Source organism: Gopherus evgoodei, chromosome 6 (assembly GCF_007399415.2).
Source record: "Gopherus evgoodei ecotype Sinaloan lineage chromosome 6, rGopEvg1_v1.p, whole genome shotgun sequence".
NCBI lineage: Eukaryota > Metazoa > Chordata > Testudines > Testudinidae > Gopherus > Gopherus evgoodei.
The window spans coordinates 21947865-21974810 of NC_044327.1; the positions used below are offsets into that span (position 1 = coordinate 21947865).

General features: G+C 41.6%; 1 long non-coding RNA gene across 1 annotated transcript in view; it reads right to left on the reverse strand.

The window, feature by feature from the left end:
- Positions 1-1747: 1747 nt before the first annotated feature.
- LOC115653933 overlaps positions 1748-26946 on the reverse strand; it is a 132303-nt gene continuing 107104 nt past the window's right edge. Inside the window, exon 3 of the long non-coding RNA XR_004001040.1 lies at positions 1748-3042. This is a non-coding gene — a long non-coding RNA (uncharacterized LOC115653933). The remainder of the gene's footprint in view (positions 3043-26946) is intronic.

Here is a 26946-nt window from a genome sequence, read left to right on the forward strand (position 1 = left end):
CAATTACATGTTACTGATAATGAGCTTGATGACTTGCTCTTTCCTGACTGGACCAGAGGCTGGTTCCTTTCTAGATACATTTTCTTCATCATTTACTACTCATCAGTGTTACGAATCTAATTTACTTTGTGCATGATATAAAAGTGACTGAATATCTCTGGATAAAAAAAATGCCTTGCACAAAAACTTCCTTACAATGTAGCTTTATTTAATGAGAAGATTTATTACATATTTGGCATCTTTAGATTTTATATATTCATTTTCTTACGAGGGAGAATTTTTTTTACATATTTTAGTACCTCATCTCGGCTTTCTCTATGTATGGTAAAATTGTTGAACAGACGAATACATAAACCCATGAAACAATGAAAAATCAAGAAACACTGGTGATTAGATAAAAAACAATGCCATCAGTGTATAAGAACACACATTTTAGGACTGGGAGTCTCAGATATTTACTAGAAACAAAGACTTGTGTCTAAAATAACCCCACTTAGAGACTGTTCTCCAGTGACTTGTACCCATTCTCTGGAACTGAAAAAAAAATTGCTGCTTACCCCATAAAAGTCTTATGTGTAGCACAGCTGAACATAACCTGCCCAGATGCAATTATCCATGTTTCATTTAGCTGTGTGATCCTCCTGAGGGCTTAGAGTATTTTCTCCTTTTATAAGAGAGCACATTTACATTTCATTAACATGCAACTCCAAGATGGAGTTTCTTCTGAGCATTTTGTGAGAGAATGAAAAAACACTTCTTGTGCCTTATCTCAGCAGCAATAATAATAATACAGGGAGCTAAACGGTGGCCATTTAATGGAGAAGGCTCTTTTCAGTTTAAGCTAACTGTACAAGGTGTGTTTTGCTTATGTAAATATATATAAAAATAGATGTTAATTTAGATTAGAAACACACTGGCTCTGAGACCTCTATTACCCACATGCCACCTGAGACCATCTATAAGTATCAGTGAACCAATATATTTAATGCTACAATGTGGAGATGCTACAGTATGGATTTCTGCTGGCATCGCTGTGTCAGTCTGCATTGTGAAGAAGGTGGATCACTGCCCAACATAGCCATGCCAGCAGATGCTCCTGGGGTAGATACACTGGCAAAACTGTGCTTGTGCCAGAGTAGCTTGTTTTGCTTGTGGGAGTTGGTTTCACTACGCTGGTACAAAGTGAATTTTTGCTGATATAGCTGCATCCCCATGGGGAGTGCTTTGTTGGTCTAGTATACCAGTATTCCCACACAGGTAAAGTGCTCCTAGTGTAGACATACCCTAGCAATTACTGAGCTTCTAAGGACCCAGGAGTGCTTACACAGTGCTTTGGTGCACAAAACTGCATGCTCAAAACTCTGGCACAAACACACTGAGGCCACTTAGAAAATGTGGTCTAGGATATAATCCCCTCCAGAAACTCCATGGGCCTGATTCTCAACTAAGTAGGTGACTTTAAGTCCTCTTTACATTGTCAGAATGTTATAAAGTGGAAGAAAATTATATTTATATTTATTCTAAGATCTCTTCACATGACTAGAGCAGTGTGAAGGGGCCTTAGGATAAATGAAAATCAGGTCCAACAAATTGAAAGGGCTAATTCTGTTTTCACACTGAAGTAAATGGCAGCATGATAGGGCTCAAAGTATTGTCTAACCTGAATAATTCATACATCATGAAAAATGGTTGCTGGGGTCTGATAAGAAATACTTTCTCCCATTCCACGTTCTGGCCACTCTGTGTGTGTGTGTGTGTGAACACCATTTGCTCAGTGGGAACAATTGGTGCAACCATGAGATCTTGACCAGCAGTTGTGGAATCAGTGCATGTCATGCCTGTAGGTGCACAAAGCCAGAGACAAAAAGCAGCTGCAGTCCCCTTTACATATTCCATTGCAAATGGAACATTCTGCTATGCAGTGGGAGCAGTTTGGACCTAAATGGTAACATGACAGTAGCATCATTCTTGCAATGCAATCAGACATGTGAGCATAAGCTGCTCCTCCTCTTTTTCTTTCCTGTTGTGCTTTGTGAGCATCATTTACGGGGAAAAGCTTGAAAACATGAACCCTGCAGTTCAAAAACCATAAGGCAAATTAATAAATAATAATAATAATAATAATAATAATAATAATAAATGGGTTCTTTTTATTATTTTATCATTGAAATTTATCAGTTTTCAAGCCATAGCTGATATTGGGGGCATTGACTGATGACCTGCAAATGTCTGGGGTTGGCCACACTGAAACTGATCTTTTTGTGGCAATCTCAGCAGACAGGCCTGGAAGATGAGCTCCCTTCACATCTCTAGGCTTGGCCTGCTGCTGTTGCATAATGGGTTCATGAATACAGAGAGATCTTCAGTCTGCAGGGATAGCATTGTGGCACTCATTTAAATATGGCTTAGAAAACAAAACCAAAACAGAAAATTCTGTGATTGAATGACTATGATTTTATAACTATGTGGTTTGTTTCAGATATAGAATTTCAGGACCTTTGTTTTGTTTGGTTTTTCCCTCTGCTGCAAGCGTATGGACAACATCTGGGACCTGATCCTTCTCTCAATGAAGTCACTGGTAATTCTTGGATCAAATCCTTAGTTTGCAGCCAAGAAATATAGGGAGGGAAATGAGCTATAACAGACATGTTTCTGGTTTCTTCAGGAGGAAAGTTTACTGGGTTCGCTTTATTTAGTGCTATGCAATCAAAAAGCCATTTCAGTCTCTGTCAGTCCGTCTCTTTCTCTAGTCCACAACTTGTTGTTTACTTTTAACTCTTAACATTTTACAGCTTTTCCATTGCACCAATTGACTGGATATTGGGAGAAAAGTTTCATTTTCTTGTGAGCGTCTTGGTGCTTTGAATCAAAGTTGCTTTCGTTTCTGAAACTGACTCACATGGCAATGAGAAGAAAGGGAGTTTGAACTCATTCAGACAAACGACAGAGTTTGTCTTCCATGTAGTCTGACATCTAATGCACTTTGGGCTTCCTCTTCTGCAGCTGTCCTTCAACCTCCTCTATCGAAAGGGATGTTTGATCCTGGAGTGGAGATAAAATGACAGGAAGACATAAAAATAAAAAGTTACTTACACAAATGCTTGCTTACCTGCTGTTTCTTGATCCTGATGAGGTTGGAAAGCAATCTACTGCAAGACGTAGAATAAATATATTTTACTCCTGAAGTCCTTACTGATGACCTCTAATGCTTGAAATGCACTGCCTGACTGTTCCTTACCCTGTGAGGATCATTAGGGAATGAGATTCTCTGTGATCAAACTTCCTTAGCGGAAATGTTTTTTGTCAAAAACTTTTTTGGTGACTTTTCTGTTCTTTTTATGGCTTTTCCATTGTTTGCTGATTTCACCTACCAGCATGGGTGGCAGCATGAGAATGGAGGATGCTGATCCAAAGCAAAACACTTTTTTTCACATTTGCCAAATATTCACAAATGAGTTGTATATGCCAGCCTGAGAGTAGTGTTTGAGGGCAGCAAATCAACAGAACACCCTGCATGGACACTTCAAAGAATTCAAAATTAAGGCTGACAATTTGTTCTCATTCAGTTCTGACAAACAGGACAAACTGGCCTGATTTAAGCACAGACTGCCTGTCTTAACTTTGAACTTTCAGACTTGTGGGTTTAACGTTATTTAAAGATTTTTTTTAATTGCTCTTTAAAAATAAAATCATACTGTTTATCGAATTTCATAGACTGTACCATTAACAGCGTCATGTATGTAACTATCTGTGGGTAACTATTTAGGGGATCAGTTTTAAAAGGACCAGGGACTGGCTTCCTTCACCTGAAAAACATGTGTACACACACACACGCGCTCTCTCTCTCTCTCTCTCTCACACTCTCTCTGCTGCTGAGCCCTCTCCTGTCTCACTATCTTCCAGGGACCAGAGTAGTCAGGGGCACTCAGCATTGGGCCAAAGGTACCTGATATGTGTCCACCATCTGGTGGTTAAAGCATAAATACTCAGATGTGCTGTGGCAAACTAACGGCAGCTGCAGAAAGGAGCAGAAACTACAGCTTGGGGTGAGCAACAAGGGTGATGTCGTGGTGGGAGTCTGCTTTAGACCACCAGACCAGGGGGATGAGGGGGATGAGGCTTTCTTCTAGCAACTAGCAGAAGTTACTAGATTGCAGGCCCTGGTTCTCATGGGAGATTTTATTCACCCTGATATCTGCTGGGAGAGCAATACAGCGGTGCACAGACAATCCAGGAAGTTTTTGGAAATTGTAGGGGACAATTTCCTGGTCCAAGTGCTGGAGGAACCAACTAGGGGCAGAGCTCTTGACCTGCTGCTCAGAAACAGGGAAGAATTAGTAGGGGAAGCGAAAGTGGATGGGAACCTGGGAGACAGTGACCATGGGATGGTCGAGTTCAGGATCCTGACACAAGGAAGAAAGAAGAGCAGCAGAATACAGACCCTGGACTTCAGAAAAGCAGACTTTGACTCCCTGAGGGAGCTGATGGGCAGGATCCCTTGGGAAAATAACATGAGGGGGAAGGAGTCCAGGAGAGCTGGCTGTATTTTAAAGAATCCTTATTGAGGTTGCAGGAAAAAACCATCCCAATGTGTAGGAAGAATAGTAAATATGGCAGGCGACCAGCTTAGCTTAACAGTGTAATCCTTGCTGATCTTAAACACAAAAAAAAAGCTTACAAGAAGTGGAAGCTGGGACAAATGACCAGGGAGGAGTATAAAAATATTGCTCAGGCATGCAGGACTGAAATCAGGAGGGCCAAATCACACTTGGAGTTGCAGCTAGCAAGAGATGTTAAGAGTAACAAGAAGGGTTTCTTCAGATATGTTAGCAACAAGAAGAAAGTCAAGGAAAGTGTGGGCCCCTTATTGACTGAGGAAGGCAACCTAGTGACAGAGGATGTGGAAAAAGCTAATGTACTCAATGCTTTTTTTGCCTCTGTCTTCACAAACAAGGTCAGCTCCCAGACTGCTGCACTGGGCAGCACAGTATGGGGAGAAGGTGACCAGCCCTCTGTGGAGAAAAAAGTGGTTCAGGACTATTTAGAAAAACTGGATGAGCACAAGTACATGGGGTCAGATGCGCTGCATCTAAGAATGCTAAAGGAGTTGGCAGATGTGATTGCAGAGCCATTGGCCATTATCTTTGAAAACTCATGGTGAACAGGGGAGGTCCCGGATGACTGGAAAAAGGCTACTGTAGTGCCCATCTTTTAAAAAGGGAAGAAGGAGGATCCAGGGAACTATAGGCCAGTCAGCCTCACCTCAGTCCCGGGAAAAATCATGGAGCAGGTCCTCAAGGAATCAATTCTGAAGCACTTAAAGGAGAGGAAAGTGATCAGGAACAATCAGCATGGATTCATCAAGGTCAAGTCATGCCTGAGTAAACTAATTGTCTTTTATGAGGAGATAACTGGGTCTGTGGATGAGGGGAAAGCAGTGGATGTGTTATTCCTTGACTTTAGCAAAGCTTTTGATATGGTTGTCAAGTATAATTCCCAAATCTGGACCTTAGCGTCCAAAATATGGGTACTAGCATGAATTTCCCTAAGCTTAATTACCAGCTTAGATCTGATAGCGCTGCCACCAATCAGGAATTTTTAGGGCCTGATACCTTCTGGTCCCCTCAAACCTTCCCAGGGGACCCCAAGACCCAGATTCCTTGAGTCTCACAACAGAGGGGAATAAACCATTTCCCTTCCCCCTCCTCCCCTCCAGGTGTTCCCTCCCTGGGCTCCTGGAGAGATATACAGATTCAAGCTCCGTGAATCTAAACAAAGGGATTCCACCCTTCCTCCCCTTCTTTATTCCTGTTAAGTACAGACTCAATTCCCTCAAGCCTCAACAAGGGGGAAAAAAAACCCAAACAGGACTTCAAAAGCAAAACTTTTAATAAAAAGGACAGAAAAAGTAAAAGGTTTATCTCTGCAGTTTAGATGGTCAACAATACAGGGTCTTTTAACTTATAGAAAATGGATAAACAGACTTATCTAGAAAAAATACAATTTAAACTATTTCCAGCAGACTACACATTTGCAAATACAGAAAAAACAATATAAAAAGCCTATATTGTCTTTCTACCTTTGTACTCGCAACTTGGAGACAGAAGATTAGAGAGCCTGGAGATTCCTGTGGTCACTCTCAGAGCCCAGAAAGAGAACAGACCAAGAACAAAGGACTCACAGCCAAAACTTCCCTCCACCCAGATTTGAAAAAGTCTTGTTTCCTGATTGGTCCTCTGGTCAGGTGTTGTTTGTTAACCCTTTCCAGGTGAAAGAGACATTAACCCTTAGCTATCTGTTTATGACAAAGGTCCCCCACAGTATTCTTTCCAGCAAATTAAAGAAGTATGGGCTGGATGAAGGGACTATAAGGTGGATAGAAAGCTGGCTAGATCATCGGGCTCAATGGGTAATGATCGACGGCTCCATGTCTAGTTGGCAGCGGGTTTCAAGTGGAATACCCCAAGGGTCAGTCCTGGGGCTGGTTTTGTTCAATATCTTCATTAATGATCTGGAGGATGGCATGGACTGCACTCTCAGCAAGTTTGCAGATGACACTAAACTTGGAGGAGTGGTAGATATGCTGGAGGGTAGAGATAGGATACACAGGGACCTAGGCAAATTAAATGTCTGGGCCAAAAGAAACCTTATGAGGTTCAACAAGGACAAGTGCAGAGTCCTGCACTTAGGATGGAAGAATCCAATTCACTGTTACAGACTAGAGACCGAATGGCTAGGAAGCAGTTCTGCAGAAAAGGACCTAGGGGTTACAGTGGACACGAAGCTGGATATGAGTCAACAGTGTGCCCTTGTTGCCAAGAAGACTAAAGGCATTTTGGGCTGTACAAGTAGGGGCATTGCCAGCAGATCGAGGGTTGTGATCATTCCCCTCTATTCGACATTAGTGAGGCCTCATCTGGAGTACTGTATTGAGTGTTGGGCCCCAAACTACAAGAAGGATATGGAAAAATTGGAAAGAGTCCAGCAGAGGGCAACAAAAATGATTAGGGGGCTGGAGCACATGACTTATGAGGAGAGGCTGAGGGAACTGGGATTGTTTAGTCTGCAGAAGAGAAGGATGAGGGGGGATTTGATAGCTGCTTTCAACTACCTAAAAGGGGGTTCCAAAGAGGATGGATCTAGACTGTTCTCAGTGGTACCCGATAGAACAAGGAGTAATGGTCTCAAGTTGCAGTGGGGGAGGTTTAGGTTGGATATTAGGAAAAGCTTTTTCACTCAGAGCATGGTGAAGCACTGGAATGTGTTACCTGGAGAGGTGGTAGAATCTCCTTCCTTAGAGGTTTTTAAGGTCAGGCTTGACAAAGCCCTGGCTGGGATGATTTAGTTGGGAATTGGTTCTGCTTTGAGCAGGCGGTTGGACTAGATGATCTCCTGAGGTCCCTTCCAACCCTGATATTCTATGATTCTATGATTCTTGCAGAAGGGAAGTCATTCTTTTGAAAATGTGGCACATAAGTGGAATTTTTGCTTGGTGTGCGATTTCAGCATCAGGCCCTTCCACTGTTGATAGTTTAAAATGGAGACTAGTTGGAATAAAATAGTTCTATTAGATAAACATATATTCACTGTCTTTTTAATGCCTATTAATAACAAGGTCAACCAAAAATGAAGTGATCCACTAATGTCTGTCTGTCTGTCTGTTTAGAGGTCAATTTTTTTAAACACACCTACGTCCTATTGCCTAAGTCACTTAAGAATCTAAGTCCATACTGTGAAACCAACTCAATATTAACATGTATGTGAATCTTAGAACAAAAGTGAGGAAGAACAAGCTACTTTGGGTGCACAATATCTGCATGTGAATAACTCAGTTTTACTTATTTCCTTATGTTTCGGCATAAGGGTTGTGGCCTGGGGCTGCCCTTTCTTGTGTTCAATGCTAAACTAGCCCCTGACTTGCCTCAGAACAGAGGACCCACCAGACTGGCTTAAAATCATTAAGTCCTACTGTGTTCCTGGGATGAGCACAGTTTAGCCAGAACAGAGAATCAGGCCCCAAATGGTTTTGACCATGTGGTATTTCCCTTAAGCAGCCAATAAAATACTTAGTGGTAGTCATTTAAATACTGGAATCCATTGGTTAGAACCCAGCAACTCCATTCCTGTACATTTATATCTCCATACATACCAACTGCCCCTTGTTTTGGAGTGAGAATTTCATTTTTTCCCCATTTTTTAACAGGATAGTTACTTTTTCCCCCTGCTCTACCCTTCTCTTACTCAATGTATTCATGTACATCAGTGCCGTTGCAAGGTATGTCCCTATTTTTCTCCACAAAAGTCCTTATAGATAAGAGAGATTTGTAACAAATGCATGGCTACCTAAGACTTTGTGATTGTCATGGTGCTTCTCACAGCAATAGCAGGGATAGAACTCAGAATGTCCTGCTACACAACAATATGCCCCCGCCATTTGAAGGCAATGCAGACTTTTCAGAGTTCTTAACTGTATGAGTCTAGAACACACAGTGCCGGATCTCTCCCATAGAGGGCAGTAATACAGACACACACTGGCTCATTCATTACAATATTCACAAATTTTATGGCATATTATGCTATACATTGAAGATGTTTGGTCCTCTGGAAGGCCTCTCTATGATTTATAGATAGAGACACATTAGGGTGCTGTACTGCATAATCTAGAGGAAGAGGCAGTCACGTTTTAGAGTGCCACCGTAGCTTAGTCCAGTTCCAGTTGCATTTTCCTGCTGTGTCTTATGAGTCATTTGGGGACACGCCAAGCATTAAACAATCCTGATTTCTCTTCTTTCACTTGCCTGCAAAGAGTAGTCACAACAATTAAAAGCTACGTTTCTGATGGGAGCTACCTAAAACCAATGGGAACATTTTCTTTCACTCACGGTAGCTCACTTAATTTGTTTTGTTTTTTGAAAATAACTACAAACATTTGAGTAATTTTCCTCTACAAGCAGTCCCACTGGGTCCCGCCATTGGGAATAATCCTATGAGTATAAGCATTCACAGATATAAACATTTGTAGGACTGCGGCCTGCAATCAGTGTTCAGAAAGGTTCAGGAATTTTGCACTAAATTGTGACCTTATTTTATTATGCAGCTTACTTAAATACTGTAACGTGTTAGCTAAGCATTCCTTCCTTTCAGACATACCACACAAACAGATGTGGCACCATTCTACTCGTCTCCTAGGTAGCTCCATATTTGCACGACGAAAGTATATTCAATTACCAAGGCATATCCAACCCACTGCCCCTTCTCTTGCCTTATGATGGGTTAATGGTGTATGAACCAGCTCATTAAAAAGCTCTGTCTAATGCTGCTGCTAAATTCAATATCAGTTCTTTTCCTCAGCCTCAGGGCTTTTTTCTTTTCACATGAAAACCCATCTTAAGAGTCCAGCATTGTATAATGAATAACATAAGCAGTGGCAGGATTATCACACAAATTCATTGGTATAATGATAATGTTTCCTGAAACTTTCAAAGACTTGTTCTGCACTCACACTGGTCAAGGTACCTCTTGTCAATATTTAATCTGTATTGACCCATGACTTGATTACAATGCATAATGCTGATTACATCCATCTTCCCATAAAGCCTAGTTGCTGTTTGTGACAAAACTCTATTGATACATTTGATTTATTCTGACAGGGCAAAGCTGAGAAACTGCTGAGATTTCCACTTACCACTGAATTTCTTGTATTTTAGCACTGAGAAGATGCAGGACAATGTCCTGCCAAGTTAGCTGCTGCTTCTGTTTACTCTTTCCTGTTTCACATGCAAAAATGTCCTTTAACTTTCAATTGTATATTATATAAATATGTACATATATATTCATTCTAGAAAAAATATCATTTGTTGGGCAGGAATAAACAACCTCCCAATACCAAAACACGTCCTCCTACTACTAGTAGTCCTAATACAGCTTTGCTGAATAGATGCAGATTTAAGCACATGCTTAAGTACTTTGTTGGAATGTAGCCATGATCAGCTATACCATAATTCTCCTACTTTGTAACCTGTGATATGGTAAATTGGTACATTAGGTTGCTATCTCATTCTCTGAAAATCATCATAAAATTCCCCAGAGTAGAAATGTGTTGACTTCTCAGCCACATCCTGCTCGTACATTAAAAGCCTGACTTCCAGGCTCCAGACTCGATGTATTTGTATGAAAAACTGCACATACTCATACATGCACTTTGGGCTTCATCTGAATCCCACTAAAGTCAATGAAAAGGATAGTATCTGCTGAAAGAGTTGGTGAATCCTCTAGTGACCCTCACTGTCTTCTATGTTCCAGAACCCTGCCAGAGTATGTAGCTAGGCCTTGTATGTTGTATATAATTAACAAACATCGTTATTAGGTTACCACAGTACCTGTGTGGTTCCTTCATGTTACATTTGTTGTGTAAAGAGGAAAAGACTGAGGTTAGTTAGAAACTTCCCTCCTGAGCATATTATAACTTAGGCTATGGTTACCCTTGGAGCTAAGGGTGTGATTCACACCTCGTGTAGAAATCCTTGTGATAGCTCTTGTCGAGCTAGTGTGCTAAAAGTAGTACTTTACTCACAGTGGCACAAACAGCCTGGGCTGTGCACCCCAAGTACATACCCATGGGGTTCAGGCAGGTTTGTACTTGGAGTTGTTAGCCCATGCCCTGGCTCACCACTAGCTGTGCTACCCTGGCTAAACTGCTATTTTTAGCTTGCTATCCCAATGAGACCAAGTTTGACTATGTTTCTGTGTGTTGGGAATTGCACCCCTAACTCACAGTGTAGATGTAGCCTGTATGTTCCTTTAAAGTGAGTTTATATCTTCTTCTGAAGCACCTGACACTGTCCATGCCCAAAGGGAAGATATCACACTAAATGGACACTAGCCCGATCTATTTGACGTCACATATTCCAATAACACCCCTTCCATTTTCTAATGCTCCATGTGGCGCTGATAACCACGACTCATTAGAATTCCATGGATTAGAACAACATTTATAACACCTAAAGAATTTTTAATCTATATTTTTCCATCTGCTTCATGCATTAAGACTCGTACTACCACCTAAGCTACCACCTCACATTCTTTAATGTAATTACTGTTGCTATGCACCTATAAGGTTATAGATAACAGCTCTGCCCTTTTTCCAGATGGGGAACCAAGGCACCGGGAGGCTAAGGCCCAGAACCTCCAAGATATTTGAGCACCTCACGCCCATTGATTGCAAATAACATTGAAATCAGCGGGAAGTAGGCACCTAAATAACTTTGAGGATTTGGACCTAAGCACCTTGTCTTCATAAAACCAGGGCTTAAATTCAGCCAGAGCTGTCTGGTGCAGAGCTCTGGTAAATATTTTCAAACCAGTGGGGCAGAAGCCCCGAGCTCCAGCATGCTCCGTGGGACTGATGCCCCGAGACCTGAATAGTGCAGGGGTGGTTTGGGGGCGTGGCTCCAGAAAATACTATATGAGAATTTAAGCCCTACATAAAATGTTGGCATGAGTTTGACAGTCATGATAAATGAAGAGCAAAATACATTTGCTTGAGGATGACTTGGAGTGGCGCAATAGTCCATCTTGCTTCCTATTGTTCCTGACCTGTAACGTCCTTACAACAAAACAGGCTCCTCCTCAACAGAAGCTGCCAATCATGGTAGAAAGTGTGGTGGTCTTGCAATGTGGCCAAAAGTGCAAGACCAGGTTAAGCCACCCAAAACTGAGACTTCCAGGGTTGGGAGGGGGGAAGGTTGGAGGGGACACAAATGTCTTAAACCTAGTAAACATATTTCCCAAATGACTAGAAATAAATATCCAAGGTAAAGGATACTGACAAATGCTGGAATGTCATAAGAGGAAGGCCAGTGAGGACAGTACTGCAGTGAAAGACAATATTCAGGGTGATGGCAGCCACTGGTTGAGAGATAAATTGATCCGGCAAAATGCCAGATGCTGGCTTCCAAACTGATCTGCCCCAGCTCTACATGACACTGCACAAATCTTAACATAAAAGTTTTCTCTATGGCAAGACTGCCCTGATATTCTGGTAGAACCAGGGATAATTCAGGGTATCTGTCATTGTTCAGCAGTCGCAGAGAGATAATATCTACCTGTTCATCTGTTTCTGCACATCACTACTCATAAGTCATAAGAATGGTTTATAGATGCAAATATTGTATCATAGTTCAGAGATTAGTCCTTCAGAATGGGATGCTGTAATAGGATCTGGAGTCTCATTGAGAAATGATGAGTCAAAGCACTAGAGATATTTCTAAGGGCCAAAGTCCAGATCCTTGTATTCCATTCTAGTTTCAATGATATGCCTCCACAGTTCTACACATGTGCATTTTAAACTTCCTATGCCTTTATATTGTGCTTTCAGGTGTTCCTTTGCTGGGGCTAAATTCTCCTCTGACATACATCCTGTGTAACACCGACTCCAAGGGGATTGCATGGGTATTCAGCCAAAGCAAAATTTGGCCTATAGTGAACACTGACTGCAATTAAACTATGTTGATTTACACCAGTTGAGAATCTGGTTCTATAGTATTTGTTAAATTCAGCCTGTAACAGCTTGAGAGAAAGAATTATGTCTCCCTCCATGTGTTGTACTGGGCCACATACACTGATGGTATTCAAATTTACAGTACCTAACAGCAAATAAGCAAAGGGCAATACCACAATGCGGAGCTTGTTCAAATAGAACATTTGGCAGCATAAGGCTCCTGGGTCTTGTCTACACAAGGATACAAAGCAGGATTGCATTGGTACTGCCTTTTGTATTTTAGTGCAGACATCAATAGAAATCATATTGCAAGGTCACTGTAAAATAATGAAAGTTATGCTGTTATTAATAATTTCTTATTGATAGAGCCCTGCAAATCAGTGGATATCCACTTCATATCCACATCCATGGATTCATATGTACAAGGTCCATTTCTGTGGATTGAAGATGGATGCAGATCCAAATTTTATAACTAAAGCCCTGCAAATCTGCAGATATCTGCAGATCATTTTTGCAGATCATGGACTGGAGGCAGACACACTTTTATTTTAGGTATGGGGGCGCAGTCAGCATAGAAATCAGAGGCCAAATTCTGTTCTCAAATGCTTGGATGAAACGTCTGACTTATTAAACAAGAGACTTTGAAACACTCTGTTTCTTTACATGTTTTACTTATCTCAGCTTGGACAATATGGGCCAGACTGTGCCTGGCTTTAGCATAGCTTGTGGGGATGGCACAAAGAACCTTCTCCTTTACACATCCCATGCAGGCGCTGAGGATAATCAAAGCCCTTGCACTTCAACTCCCCTTAGGTAGCCATGGGGCTGCAAACAGACCCAAAGGAGAATGGAAGGAGGTAGGGACCTACTGGCCGTGGAAGAGCTGGCCAGTTGCCATGGGAGGAACAAACTATACACTCCCAAGCAACTGTGCAGTTTGTGCACTCCCCCTGCATGCCAAGGCACTCGATATGGGATTATGCCCCTTGAGATCCCATCCCTTATGGGGGGGTCCCTCTGACGATGTGCAGCTGTTCAGCACTCCAGGCTGAGGGCTGTGACTAAATGCTACAGTCTAGCCCTATAGGCGGACTGGACTTTTCAGTCAGATTCACACTGATTTTAAAGTCTCACCCCCTTACTGCATATGTGGAGGTTGGTTAGTTTTCATACTCCAAGGGAAGGTTCACATAGAAAAGAAAAGCTTCTAGTTTTGTGAAGCTGTTCTAACTTCTTAGGGGGTTGGTTCACCCACTGGAAACAGCTCATGGACGTGGAAGCAGGGCTGGCTCCAGGCACCAGCCCAGCAAGCAGGTGCTTGGGGCAGCCAACGCAAAGGGGCGGCACATCTGGGACTTTGGCAGCAATTTGGCAGCGGGTCCCTCAGTCCCTCTCGGAGGGAAGGACTCACCACCAAATTGCCACTGAAGAAGGAAGCGGCGGAAAAGCCACCAATCACAGTTGTTGTTTTTTTCTCCTGCCGCTTGGGGCGACAAAAACGCTGGAGACGGCCCTGCGTGGAAGGGCAGCACAAAGCCCCTCCCGGGGCAACAAGCCCTGCTGTGATGGAGCTAAGACTGTATTTCCTTAAGTGGCTGTGATCCCAGGCTGTGTCCTGCTGATGCCTCACTTTATGCCCAGCTGCCCACACAGTACTAAAGGCCCATTCTAGCATGAGTGCGTGATCATGCCCTGACCATGCCCACTTTCCCTCTATCATTGTAGCCAAGCGGGGCTGGCCAAGGAACCATTACAGCAGCCCTATGCATCCAGAAGATTCCATCCTACATGAAGGAATCATTGATTTGCCAGTTAAGCTGGCTTTAATATGACTCAGTACCACTGAAGAGGTCCCTTAGTGGTGGGGTCAAGATTTGGCCTGAATGTATCTCTTGCAGTGAGAACCAATAGATCAATGCTCCAAGCCATACTGAAAACAAAATTAAAGACCAAATCTACCTTAAAACAACTCTGTGACTTACAGTAACCCCATAAAAGAAAAGCAAGGGTAATCAAAGTGACAGGCTCCATACATACCAGTGGGAAGCTATTTATTTCCACAGTATGATTTGAAGCACATGGATAAATATAAATAGTTTATATATTGCACATGCTTCTGTATTACCAGCTCTATGTAAAGAATCAGCCAGGATACAGAACACCTCTTAGTGCTGTGGGAGTTTTCGGGAGAGGTCTGTAACAGGTATGCGGCAATGCTTTCCCAGCAGGAGGCAGGTTTAAGGCAGGACAATACGAAAGCTTTAGCAGATTTTCCTAATTTTTGCAAGTTTAACTCTATCCCTTTCCCTTAATGTTAACGGAATGTTACCCCGATTTAAACTGATTACCGCTTCCCCTTTATATGAGGGCCTCCAGGAAGGCAGCTCATTTCTATGTGAAGGAGGATGCAGTGGTTTGAGCACTAGATACAGTTGTCCTTTTGTAATTGCACTACATAACTTTATGAGCAGTATTATTTCTTGATCATAATAAGATAGGGGGAAATCCCAGACCCACTGAAATCAATGGCAAAACTCCAATTGAGTTCAGTGGATTTAGGGGTGTCATCCATTATTTCATTTCTCTTTCTGCTGCATGGGCCACTTGGAAATGCATTGTTTGATCTGCATGGGTTTTTCCTGGTGAAAATAAGTAACAGATTTCTATGGTTACAATAAACAAGTCCTACTTACATGCCCAGCCAATTGCTAGTTTAAAAATTACTTTAAAATGTCCCAAAAGATGCTGGACACTCTGGTCCTTATCAAGCAATGCATGTGTTTATTGACTTCAGTGGGACTTGAGCACATGCTTAAGGATAAATATGTGCTTCTGCTTACGCACTTTGTTGAATCTGGCCAAAGTGCTTTGCCCCTTACAGGATCTAGCCCTGTGAACATCGGATTTCAGCTGTAGAGAAAATTGTCCCTACCAATGCGCTTTATGATGGTCTTCCCCATCATCCCCTTATATCATTGCTACTGTCTGAAACCCCATAAACATAGTGCTTTGGCATCGTTAGTTAACTAAGTAACAAAAGCAACTCACTGCTCAGGCAGGGCAATAAAATTCTGAAGCGCTATTTGGTAGTGTACAGAATAGAGCAATTATGAGGGGGAATGCAAGGAATTTAGCTTAACTCAGTTCTTTATTTTACACATAAATGAATTCAACCCAAATATATGTGTCAATATAATCTTTTAATTTATACAATTAGCATAGTAATTGTGAAGTACTTTAAAAAAAAAATCCTCAGACTAAGTATTTCTACTTATCACTATACTGCAGTGCACAATTTACATTTAAGGAGCCATTTATGCCAATGCCATCTTGATGGTTACCAATTTACTATTTTTCCTGAAAATTATCAATTTAAGCAATTTGAATGCCCATCAATTCACCATAATGCTCTTCATTTGTGCTTTCAGTACCATAAAACCATTCGGCAAATCATTCTCTTTGAGAAGGGTACATTCATTTTGCAGAGTCAGAAAGGAAGAGTTGCACACTCAGTGCCAACTCATGCAATGTATAGGACTTTTCTGCCTAAGCAGAGGCTGATATTGTGTGTGTGTGGGGGGAGGGATATGCAACACACACACAAAATGTAGAATTTCACCCTAGTGAAACTCTTCTCATTTCTTAAAGAAGCAAAGTCCCCAAATAACATTCAAAGACCACTGAAGTCAAAAAGAATCTTTCTACTGACTTTATCAGTGGGTTTTGGACTGGGCCCTCAGTGCATTTCAGCAGACTTTGCTGGTTATTGCGGAGTCTGATCCCAAACCACTGAAGACTTTGCCATTGATTTCAGTGCACAGAGGATAAAGCCCATAGTGAATGTTCATACCTCTTGAAGAGCCAATCCTGATCCTGCTTCCCCAGCCATGGAGTCACTACCAGCAGTGAAACTAGTGCAGTCCTGCTGTGCAGAGTTGGGGAGCGTTGCAGGCTGCACACTCCCTGCATGGTGAGGAGCTCTACTCCATAAGGTCCCACCCTTTCCTGTTCTTCCCAACATCAGGGAAGGGGTGAGCAAGAGGCCATAGAGTGTACTCCAGTCTAATTGCTGGAGTAGCCTCGACAGAGCAGCTCTGTAGCCAGTACACGACTTGAGAGTTGGGGTCATGCCACATATATCTGAGAAGTTACTTCTTGTAAGAAGAGGGCCTGAAACATAAACCCATGTATCAGAGGCCTTGTATGAGGCCTGAGGCCTGGGCTAAAGTAGTCAAAACTTTGCTGATAAAACAAAGTTAAGTTGTGAGCAAGAGGCAGGCCCTGCTCACAGAATGTGGCAAGAACAGGGCTGATATTGGAGAAACACACATTTCTAAGTAGTGCTAGGCACACGATAATATATACGTAAAGACATTCCAGAAAGGTGGTACCAGAACACCTCGATCCCAAACACATCCCCCAAAGATAACAGGAACACACTGACCCATCTTAAGCATAAGTTAAGGATGACATTATGTTGGATAGAGATGTTTTGATCAAACCAAAAGGTATGAGGTAATGGGTGGCACCCTAATACGTCAGAGGGTGGTACCCTGATACATCTGGGGCAATACACAACTTGTTTGGATTGGTGTATAAAGATGTATCTCAGAGGGAGTGTCAGCCTATGGAGCAGTAGAAAGTCTCGCCATTGACTGAGCTGCATCCCTTATCATGTGCATACATGTCTTAGTATCCTCATAGAGTCTCCCAAGTGCTATTACTGTGTTTTGTTGACAATAAACCTGGCTGGGAGCCTTCACCACTAAACCAAGTCTTGTAGTCTTATTGGGCAGTTTGACCAGAGCCTGCTGTATGGGCTCTCTGGTCAGAGCCAGTGCAGCATGCAGAGAGAATACATCTGATGATACAATTATGTTGTTTCTCTGGCCACCCACCAACAGGAAAGTGCTGTACAGTTGCTTCTCCTCTGCAACTGGCTAATGCTTCCCCCTTTCTCCTCTTAAATGTTTCACTGCAGAAGAGAATTCATAAACCTCTGGTGGACTCTGACCATAAACTCCAGGAAAGCTTTTATACTGCATAGTCAGATTAGCATAGGTCTTGTTGCTCCAAACTGGGATAGGATGACACCTGGTCATCCTTAGATAGGGAGATGCAATGAAGTATATTGCATTGGAATGGGCTAAAGAGATCTGATATCAGGGTGAGGGCTTGGCTTGCTGACTACTGTCTGAAGGCAAGACCAGTTGTTGAAAGAGGAGGAGCTGTTCACAGGGTTGATGCAGCAAGTAAGAAGTTGAGGGAGTTGCTGAAAGGATACACGAGTCATGTTAAGGTACTCAGAACTGATGTTATAAAAATGTCATGAGACATTTGCTGGAAGTGGCCATCTTCCAGTCCAGAGGTGGATGCATTTCAATTATATTGTGGAGTGTAACATTCTGAAGCACTTTGTAATCCATTGGGATGCAAGGTATTGTACACAATATCAGCTATGTTGTATTACAGTCTTGCCTCTCAAACATTCCATATTTGTCTTCAAATCAAACTTAAAATCATCTCAACTACCCAGTAACAAACTGAAATATTAAAAAAAATGTGTAGGACATAACTATATTGGGCATACACATTTCAAGATAACTTAGGGAGTTCTGTGCAAAATGTTGTGTCCACTTGATCAAATATTGTGTAAAAACACAACACAGGTAAGATACTATGAAGCATTAGATGCTTCATAGAGTTCTGGTCATATCACAAAACACTTGAATTTTGTAACTGGACTATATTGTCTTATGTGTACATATAACTCCCTCACACAAGTACAATATGTAGGATTTTTTCTAATGCTGTCTCTCATCCTTTGCAATATTAATTTTCTTGAGTGAATTTTCTGGTGAGTAACTTTCTGGTAAAATGGTTATTTATCTATTTCTCACCCAACTTCTTACATTTCTGTGTCTAAGTAGCAAACAGCTTTTTATTTGGGGCTGAGATTCCACATCTAGACCATTTAGCAATTTTAGTCTGGTCAATTCCCATATATATTTGAGCAGTCTAGTGGATATATTGACCTTTAATTCTACCATTCCAGGATCCCATTCCAATGACGTCCTTCCATTGACTAAAGTACCCTTAGTAGCAAAGTAGTTATAATACCACCAATAATTTACCAGGCACTCAGGAAGTATGGTATTTTTTGAGCTCATGACTGATGCCACAGGTCTGGGTCCCAGGCTAGGCAAGACCAGTCTTACTAAGGAGGAGCCTTAGCTGTCCAGGAAGAAATGAGTAAAACTGATCATCAAAGACTTTGCCAGAGCATTTTATGGGTTATATGCATGGAATACTTGAAGAGACCTGCAAGGCAACCACTTAGGGGCTAAACCTCTATTTCCGTGGGAGATTTTGTCCCACCTAACGCTAGCATAGCACCCTCCCCACCCTCATTGTAAATCCCAGAGTACACAAAGGCCAGTAGAGATAGATACTGTCAGAAACGGCATCTGAAATTAGTTGAGGAGCAAGCAACAACAATACAAACAGCTCCCTGAATTCTTACAAACACCTTCATTGCAGAGAATCTGGCAGAACAGGATTTGCAACCCAGGTGATCACCGTGGTCAACAATCACATCTAAATGAACAGAGTTTCACAGACACCAAAAATCAACTTGCAATCCCCTTCTAACAGCCTAGACCAGCCTCTGTATTCTAATCCTATGCATAGCCAGGCTTTCCTAAATCAGAGGCACCCAGAATGCAGTGCATGTTTTTAATGTGGGAATACCCTCTAGCATATGAATTTTGAATACAACAGCTGGCCTGGATCCAAAAGAGGCTGCCAGAACTGCTGGAAGCCAGGCACCTTATAATGGAGATATTTACATAATATCAGTCAAAACTATTTGGAGTGAGGGAGAAGTAAGGAGTTTATCATGAGAAGAAAACAAGGCTTATGGGTAAAGAAAATGACAGAACTCACTAGGGCCATGCCAGGAGAAAAGAGTATAATAATGAGCATAAAAAACCAGCTATGTGTATTGGGAAGGGCTATCAAACCTTTTGCTTCAGGGTTTAAACCAATCTCTAGAAGTCAGAGATGAGGATGCAAAATATATGGGGCGGGGGGTGGGGGAAAGATTTTCCCACATCTGCCTATTGCAGGGTTCTTACATCTTTGTTTCCAGCCACAGTCAGGGACAGGACTACATGGACTGAGTGTCTGATCCACACTGGCAATTCCTGTGTTAGCAATGAGAGTATCCAGAACTTCTAACCACCTAAACTGGTCCATGCATTGTTTGGAGGTAAGACTGAGGTTGATACTGGTTCTTTAATTTTTCAGACCAATTTGTTCTTCCTTAATAGATACAGAGACATAAATGATGTAGAGTAGAACCATGATTAGCCATTCCCCAGCTAACTGAAGTTATGTTACATCTATGTGTACTGTATACTGTATCCCTCCTTATAATTCCTCTGCCTCCCTCTGCCTTATGAAAAACCGAGGTTATAAAATATGTATTGGATGTCTGCAACGTGCACATTGGTTACGATGAAAATGTACAAACTCAGGCAGACTGCAAATAAGTTTCTTCTGCTAACTTGAAAACTGCACAAAGTGCTCTAATCAGTGGAAATCCACCCAGAAGCCAAAATCATTCCTTCTTGTAATATATGACTTCCTTGGGACCAGGAGGCTCACAGTTCTTGAGTAGCTTGCGTGACTGCATGATGCCAAATGAATTATTTTTTAAAATGTAACATTAGATTCAGTCACCCATCATAATGCTCCCTTTCGAGTATGTCAGTGACATAACATCCCCCAGGTGGGCATGACAGTAAAAGAAAATTAACTCTTGTCATTTAGTATCCTGGCTCTACCAGGTTAGGCTGAATAACTAGAGCAGCAGATGCTGCTATTGGAAACAAACACGCTGTGGTGAAAATAAAGAGAGAGGAGTACAAAAGTAATGCGATTATGCATCTTGTTTCCCATGTGCATAAAAAATACATGGAATTAGCCTAGTTCTGGGTATTTATATCTCCTTGTTAGAACCTGTCATACAGTATTCATGCAGGAAAGGCAGGTCAATTCAGGCTTCACACAGCTTGCAAGGCAAAAGCAAGTTGGGGGATGATAGAAATCTTTCCAGAGGATTCACATCCCTACTATGGATGCTGTGGACTTCTGAGGGAAACAGGAATGGATAGAAATTTTGGAAATTCCAGCTTTGCTTTGACTCCAAAGAAGACAATAAAACTGCCAAAAATAAAGGGTTGGGTGGGGTGTGTGCAGGGGGGAACTAGGTGAATGGGTCACATCCAATTTGCAAAAAAAAAAACCCAGAGTTTATTCATAATAGAAAATAAACTCTTTATAATGGGTTTGATCAGCTAGCTCTGCTTGGGAATGGTCTCTCGGGGGTGGACAGGAGGGGAGAGAAGAAACTGGAAGCAAACATCTTTTAAAGGTAGCTGGGACATACCATTTCAAAGTAAAATGCAGGAAAAAATCTGGCAGTGGGGTGGGCAAAAAATAGTTTGATGCTGTAGGAGTTTTCTACCTCTAAGAGTTACATAAAAAATCGATAAGAATCTGTTTCCTCTTTTGTAGTAAAATAGGAGCAAGGGAACGTTGAGGGGTATTTGCTCATAATTTCTCCATCTGAATTTAATTAAAGCCTTTCCTGAAGCTTCTGATGGGATGTTTTCCATCTGTATTTTGCATTACTGGTCAGTGTTCTCCATCAGGTCTAGAATCGAGGCTCATCAATCAAATGAAGACACCACAGCATATTTGAATGAGGCTGGGAACAACATCTCTCTCTCTCTCTCTCTCTCTCTCTCTCTCTCATAACCTTCCCAGTTTGGAAATAAGCAAAAATAAGGTCATTCATAAACTCCAGAGCAGTGGGCATGTCCTTTGATCAAAGTTGTTTTTCTTCTTGCACAGAATAAGACTAAGGCACATAAATAAGGAAGACTGAAGCAAAACAAGCAAGTAAAATTGAATTCCTCATACTGATACTAATGTGTTATTTAGCATTTTTAATTAATTGGTTGTCCGTTAGTGCTGCAAATAGTTGCTGTTCTACATATTTCAATTCCATGAAGACTAGATTTGAGTCTCTAATGTGTGGTCTATAGTGGCTTAATACCTTCTGAGTGCAGACGCAATTTCTCTCAGTAACAAACCGAGTCAGCTGTACTGGTGCAATCATTGCAACGATTGTATCATTGTATTCAATGAGAGTTGATTCAGACTTTAAATGTGGTTAGAGATGGTAAAAATATTTTGATCCAATTTTTTCCCCCTATAAAACTCAGCTTTTTTGGCAAAATGGGAATTTGTTTTGTTTTCCATTAAATTATTCCCCTCCCCAGAAAAAAAAAAAAAAGAAAATTTTCAGTTGTTGAAAACAAAATAAATTTTGGCTTTTGCTACCTGAAAACTGAAAAACTTGAAGAAAATTTTTGACAAAATCTTTTGCTTTCATCAAAATGCTCTGGCCACAAAATCATTTCTTGATGAGGTCCACTTGTGGTACTTGAGGAATTAGGGCAGGCCTTGAATCTCTGCTCTGTTGTACCAGTTTTATGCTATACAAGGCCATTAATTAATTCTGTGGATTTAGATTAGTATATAAAGTTGGATTAACAAAGTGGAGGATCAGACCCAAGAAGTTTTTAGCTTGTTTCCTTACAGTTTGAGGCTTATAGTTTACCATTCGTTAATTCACATATCTCACATTGTTTTTTTGGGAGTTTCGTGTTTGAATAAAGAGCTCACTATGGCCCTCAGAATAGAAATCAGTCTGCAAACACTAGACCATACACCTACACACACACACACAAATCACTTATCAAGGACAAATATGGTACAGATCAAGAAATGTTTATTTGACAGTGATATCCGGTTACAAAACTGTTAAGTTTCATAATCAGTATGAAGGTAGGGTAAATAATATGGCTGCCTTTTTAACTGTGCACTAAATCCTTATTTGATCCTTGAGTGAACATGGGACTTAAAGGAGACATGTTGACAAAGGGCAAACACTAAATCTTCACAGTGCATCGGTACCAACTTATTTAGCACAGGGGGTTCTGTAAGTGTTATGTATTGGGACATTTCACTGTTCAGTGACCCTCACACTCACCCTTCAACCTGTGTAGGGTAAGTGGTCAAATGTCAGCACTCTACACTGAGTGGTCATATAAAACATTTAGGACTGCTTGAGTTTTCAGATTTATTACTCAATCCTTGAAATCCTTCCTGCAGCCAACAGGAATTTTGCTTGAGTAAGGACAGCAGAATTTGAGCCTAAAAGTTTGTTTCCTTATTATGTATGGGTTCTTCTTTACTCTACACATGCTGCTCTCCTTCTGCATTTCTAACATATTTAGGGACTTGTTATAAACAGATAGCTAAGGGTTAATGTCTCTTTCACCTGAAAAAAAAGTAACCTGAAGCACCTGACCAGAGGACAAATCAGGAAACCGGATTTTTTCAACTCTGGGTGGAGGAAAGTTTGTGTCTGAGTTTTTTGTCTGTCTGCCTGCCTTTTTTTCAGCTTTGAGAAGTGAATTTTGTTTCCTGCTTTTTAATTTTTTGTTTTCAAGTTGTGAGTACAGAGATCATAAAAACAATAAGGGTTATTGTTTTTCTTTTGTATTTACATGTTTATAGTTGCTGGAGTGCTTTGATTTGTATTCTTTTTGAATAAGGCTGTTTATTCATATTTCTGTTAAGCAATTGACCCTGTATTTGTTACCTTAATACAGAGATACCATTTGTATGTACTTTTTTTCTTTTTTATATAAAGCTTTTTTTTAAGACCTGTTGAAGTTTTTCTTTAGTGAGGAATTTCAGGGAAAGTGAGTCTGTATTCACCAGGGAATTGGTGGGAGAAAGAAGTCAGGGGGACATCTGTGTGGGTTAATGTACTAGCCTGACTTTGCATACCCTCTGAGTGAAGAGGGAAGTAATTCTGTATTCCAGGAGTGGGAAACGGGGAGGGTGGAGTCCCTCTGTTTAGACTTACGGAGTTTGCTTCTGTGTATCTCTCCAGGAACACCTGGGGGGGGGAAGGTAAAAGGTTTATTTCCCTTTGTTGTGTGACTCAAGGGACTTGGGTCTTGGGGTCCCCAGGGAAGGTTTTTGGGGGGACCAGAGTGCCCCAAAACACTCTAATTTTTTGGGTGGTGGCAGCAGAACCAGGTCCAAGCTGGTAACTAAGCTTGGAGGTTTTCATGCTAACCCCCATATTTTGGACGCTAAGGTCCAAATCTGGGATTAGGTTGTGACATGAGTGGCAGTGGTGAGATAGAATCCAGAAGCCAGTAGGAATATTATATTTTTCTTTTCTCGGCTAGGGGCTTTTTAGCAGAGAGGAACAGTTTGGTTTTAAAAGGGAACCAGAGAGAATTTTTTTTTCTGCTCTCTCTAGCAGCTGTGGCTTGCATATTAAGCAAGCAACCATTAAAGAGACTATTTCGGGTCTTTTGTCAGACAATAGCCCTCCCATTAGGAGGCAAGTACCAGCACTATATACATGCAAATAAAGTGGTTTTTCAGGTTTACTTTACATTGAAAAAAATTAGCTAGGAAGAAAGGGAAAAAGGCACTGTTGCTAGGCAGACCCCAGGAGGCAACAGAGCCTGCAGTTCAGACAATAAACACCGGAGGGCACCCCAACACAAGAAAACAGGAACCATGACTTCTAAGGCAAAAATGGAGGCCGAAGAACAAACCAAAAACGCCAAGCACAGGCAAAAAAAGAAAAAAAACAAACAAAAACTGAAAAAAAAACCAAAAAGAGGTGAAGCTAAAAAAAAAGGAAAAAATCATCAATCTGGCAGCCTACAAAAGAGAACAGGCAGCCAAAGAGGCAGCCCACAAAAAAAAACTAGAAGAAGAAGAGGTGGTCCACAAACAGAAACAAGAAGAAGCAGACATGGCCCACCGCTGAGAAATAAAAAAACAACAAAAAGAAAGTGAAGAGAAGGAAAAACAGAGAAAACATGAACTGGACTTAGCGCAAGCTGGGCTGCATGCGCCAGCCAATCCTAACAACCCTTCGCCAATTATGGTTCCACAGCACAGGAAATTTCCCACCTACAAGGCAGGTGATGACACCGAGGCCTTCTTGGAAATTTAAAAAGAGCCTGTCTTGGGTACAGCATCCCTGAAGACCAGTACATGGTAAAATTGAGGCCACAGCTCAGTGGACCTTTAGCAGAGGTGGCAGCTGAAATGCCTAAGGAGCACATGAACGACTATAAACTTTTTCAAACCAAGGCCAGATACAAAATGGGGATAACCCCGGATCATGCCCGTCGGTGTTTCAGAACCCTAAAGTGAAAACCAGATGTGTCATTTCCCAAACACGCCTACTACGTTGGAAAAAATTATGAGGCCTGGATATCAGGACACAATGTTAAAACCTTGGAAGAACTGCACCTCCTCATACAAATGGAGCAGTTCTTGGATGGTGTTCCTGAGGACATCACACGGTACATACAAGATGGAAAACCCAAAAATCTCACCAAGGCGGGGGAGATTGGAGCCAGATGGATGGAAGTGGCAGAAAGCAAGAAAGCTACAGTCAAGGGGAACAAATACCCCAGGGGGCACACCGACCATAAACCCTACAACCGAGGACAGCCAAAGACCCCACATACAACCCAAGTAAAGCCACAGATGCCCTATTCTTCCACCTCACCAGTCTCCAGTAACTCACCTCGGCCCAGTGACCCATCAAATGAAAGATGCTTTAAGTGTAATGAACTGGGACATATCAAGGCCAACTGTCCAAAGAACGCCATCCGAGTACAATTCATTACACCACCATCACACCAAAAATCCCCAGGCCCAGCTGCCTCTCAAATACCCTTGGAGCAAAGAAAAAATTTGAGAGTGGACGGAAAGAAGGTTACTGCGTGGAGAGACACGGGGGCACAAGTGTCAGCTATCCACCAATCCTTCGTTGACCCCAAATTCATCAACCCAAAGGACCAAGTGACAATTTACCCCTTCATGTCACAAGCTGTAGACTTGCCTACAGCTAAACTGCCTGTTCAGTACAAAGGCTGGTCAGAAATGTGAACTTTTGCAGTCTATGACAACTATCCTATACCCATGCTACTGGGGGAAGACGTCTGTTAGTTATATACTTAGTGGTATATGTAAAGGTGCATGTGTTGTATTAATCTGTTTATTTTAAAGTTCTAGAAGGAAATCGCCGCCAGTGAGCTTCCCCACTGTCTGCAATTTGGGGGGCGTGTCATAAACAGATAGCTAAGGGTTAATGTCTCTTTCACCTGAAAAAAAAGTAACCTGAAGCACCTGACCAGAGGATCAATCAGGAAACCAGATTTTTTCAACTCTGAGTGGAGGAAAGTTTGTGTCTGAGTTTTTTGTCTGTCTGCCTGCCTCTCTCTCAGCTTTGAGAAGTGATTTCTGTTTCCTGCTTTTTAATCTTCTGTTTCCAAGTTGTGAGTACAGAGATCATAAAAACAATAAGGATTATTGTTTTTCTTTTGTATTTACATGTTTATAGTTGCTGGAGTGCTTTGATTTGTATTCTTTTTGAATAAGGCTGTTTATTCATATTTCTGTTAAGCAATTGACCCTGTATTTGTCACCTTAATACAGAGAGACCATTTGTATTTTTTCTTTCTTTTTCATATAAAGCTTTCTTTTAAGACCTGTTGAAGTTTTTCTTTAGTGAGGAACTCCAGGGAAAGTGAGTCTGTACTCACCAGGGAATTGGTGGGAGAAAGAAGTCAGGGGGACATCTGTGTGGGTTAAATGTACTAGCCTGACTTTGCATACCCTCTGGGTGAAGAGGGAAGTAATTCTGTTTTCCAGGAGTGGGAAACGGGGAGGGTGGAGTCCCTCTGTTTAGACTCACGGAGTTTGCTTCTGTGTATCTCTCCAGGAACACCTAGAGGGGAGGGGGAAGGGAAAAGGTTTATTTCCCTTTGTTGTGAGACTCAAGGGACTTGGGTCTTGGGGTCCCCAGGGAAGGTTTTGGGGGGGACCAGAGTACCCCAAAACACTCTAATTTTTTGGGTGGTGGCAGCAGTACCAGGTCCTAGCTGGTAACTAAGCTTGCAGGTTTTCATGCTAACCCCCATATTTTGGATGCTAAGGTCCAAATCTGGGATTAGGTTTTGACAGGACTAAATTGTTTTTTTTTTCCAAAAGGGAACCAATAGCTTTGAAGCTGAAAATCTCTCTCTCTTGCTCACACTCACCTACCTCTAACTACTTAACCATTTGTTGTGTGATATTATATGGCTGAATAAATCATGGCTTCCTTTCCTATATATCCGCACAGGTGGAAATTTTACAACTGAAGATGTATAAAACATTAAACTCAAAAGTCAAAATTACTAATAATCAACTTCCCCCCCCCCACATTGGAACTGCTTTTGTGAGTGTGCAGTTTTTCATTAGAGGTAGTTTTTCAGATGTTA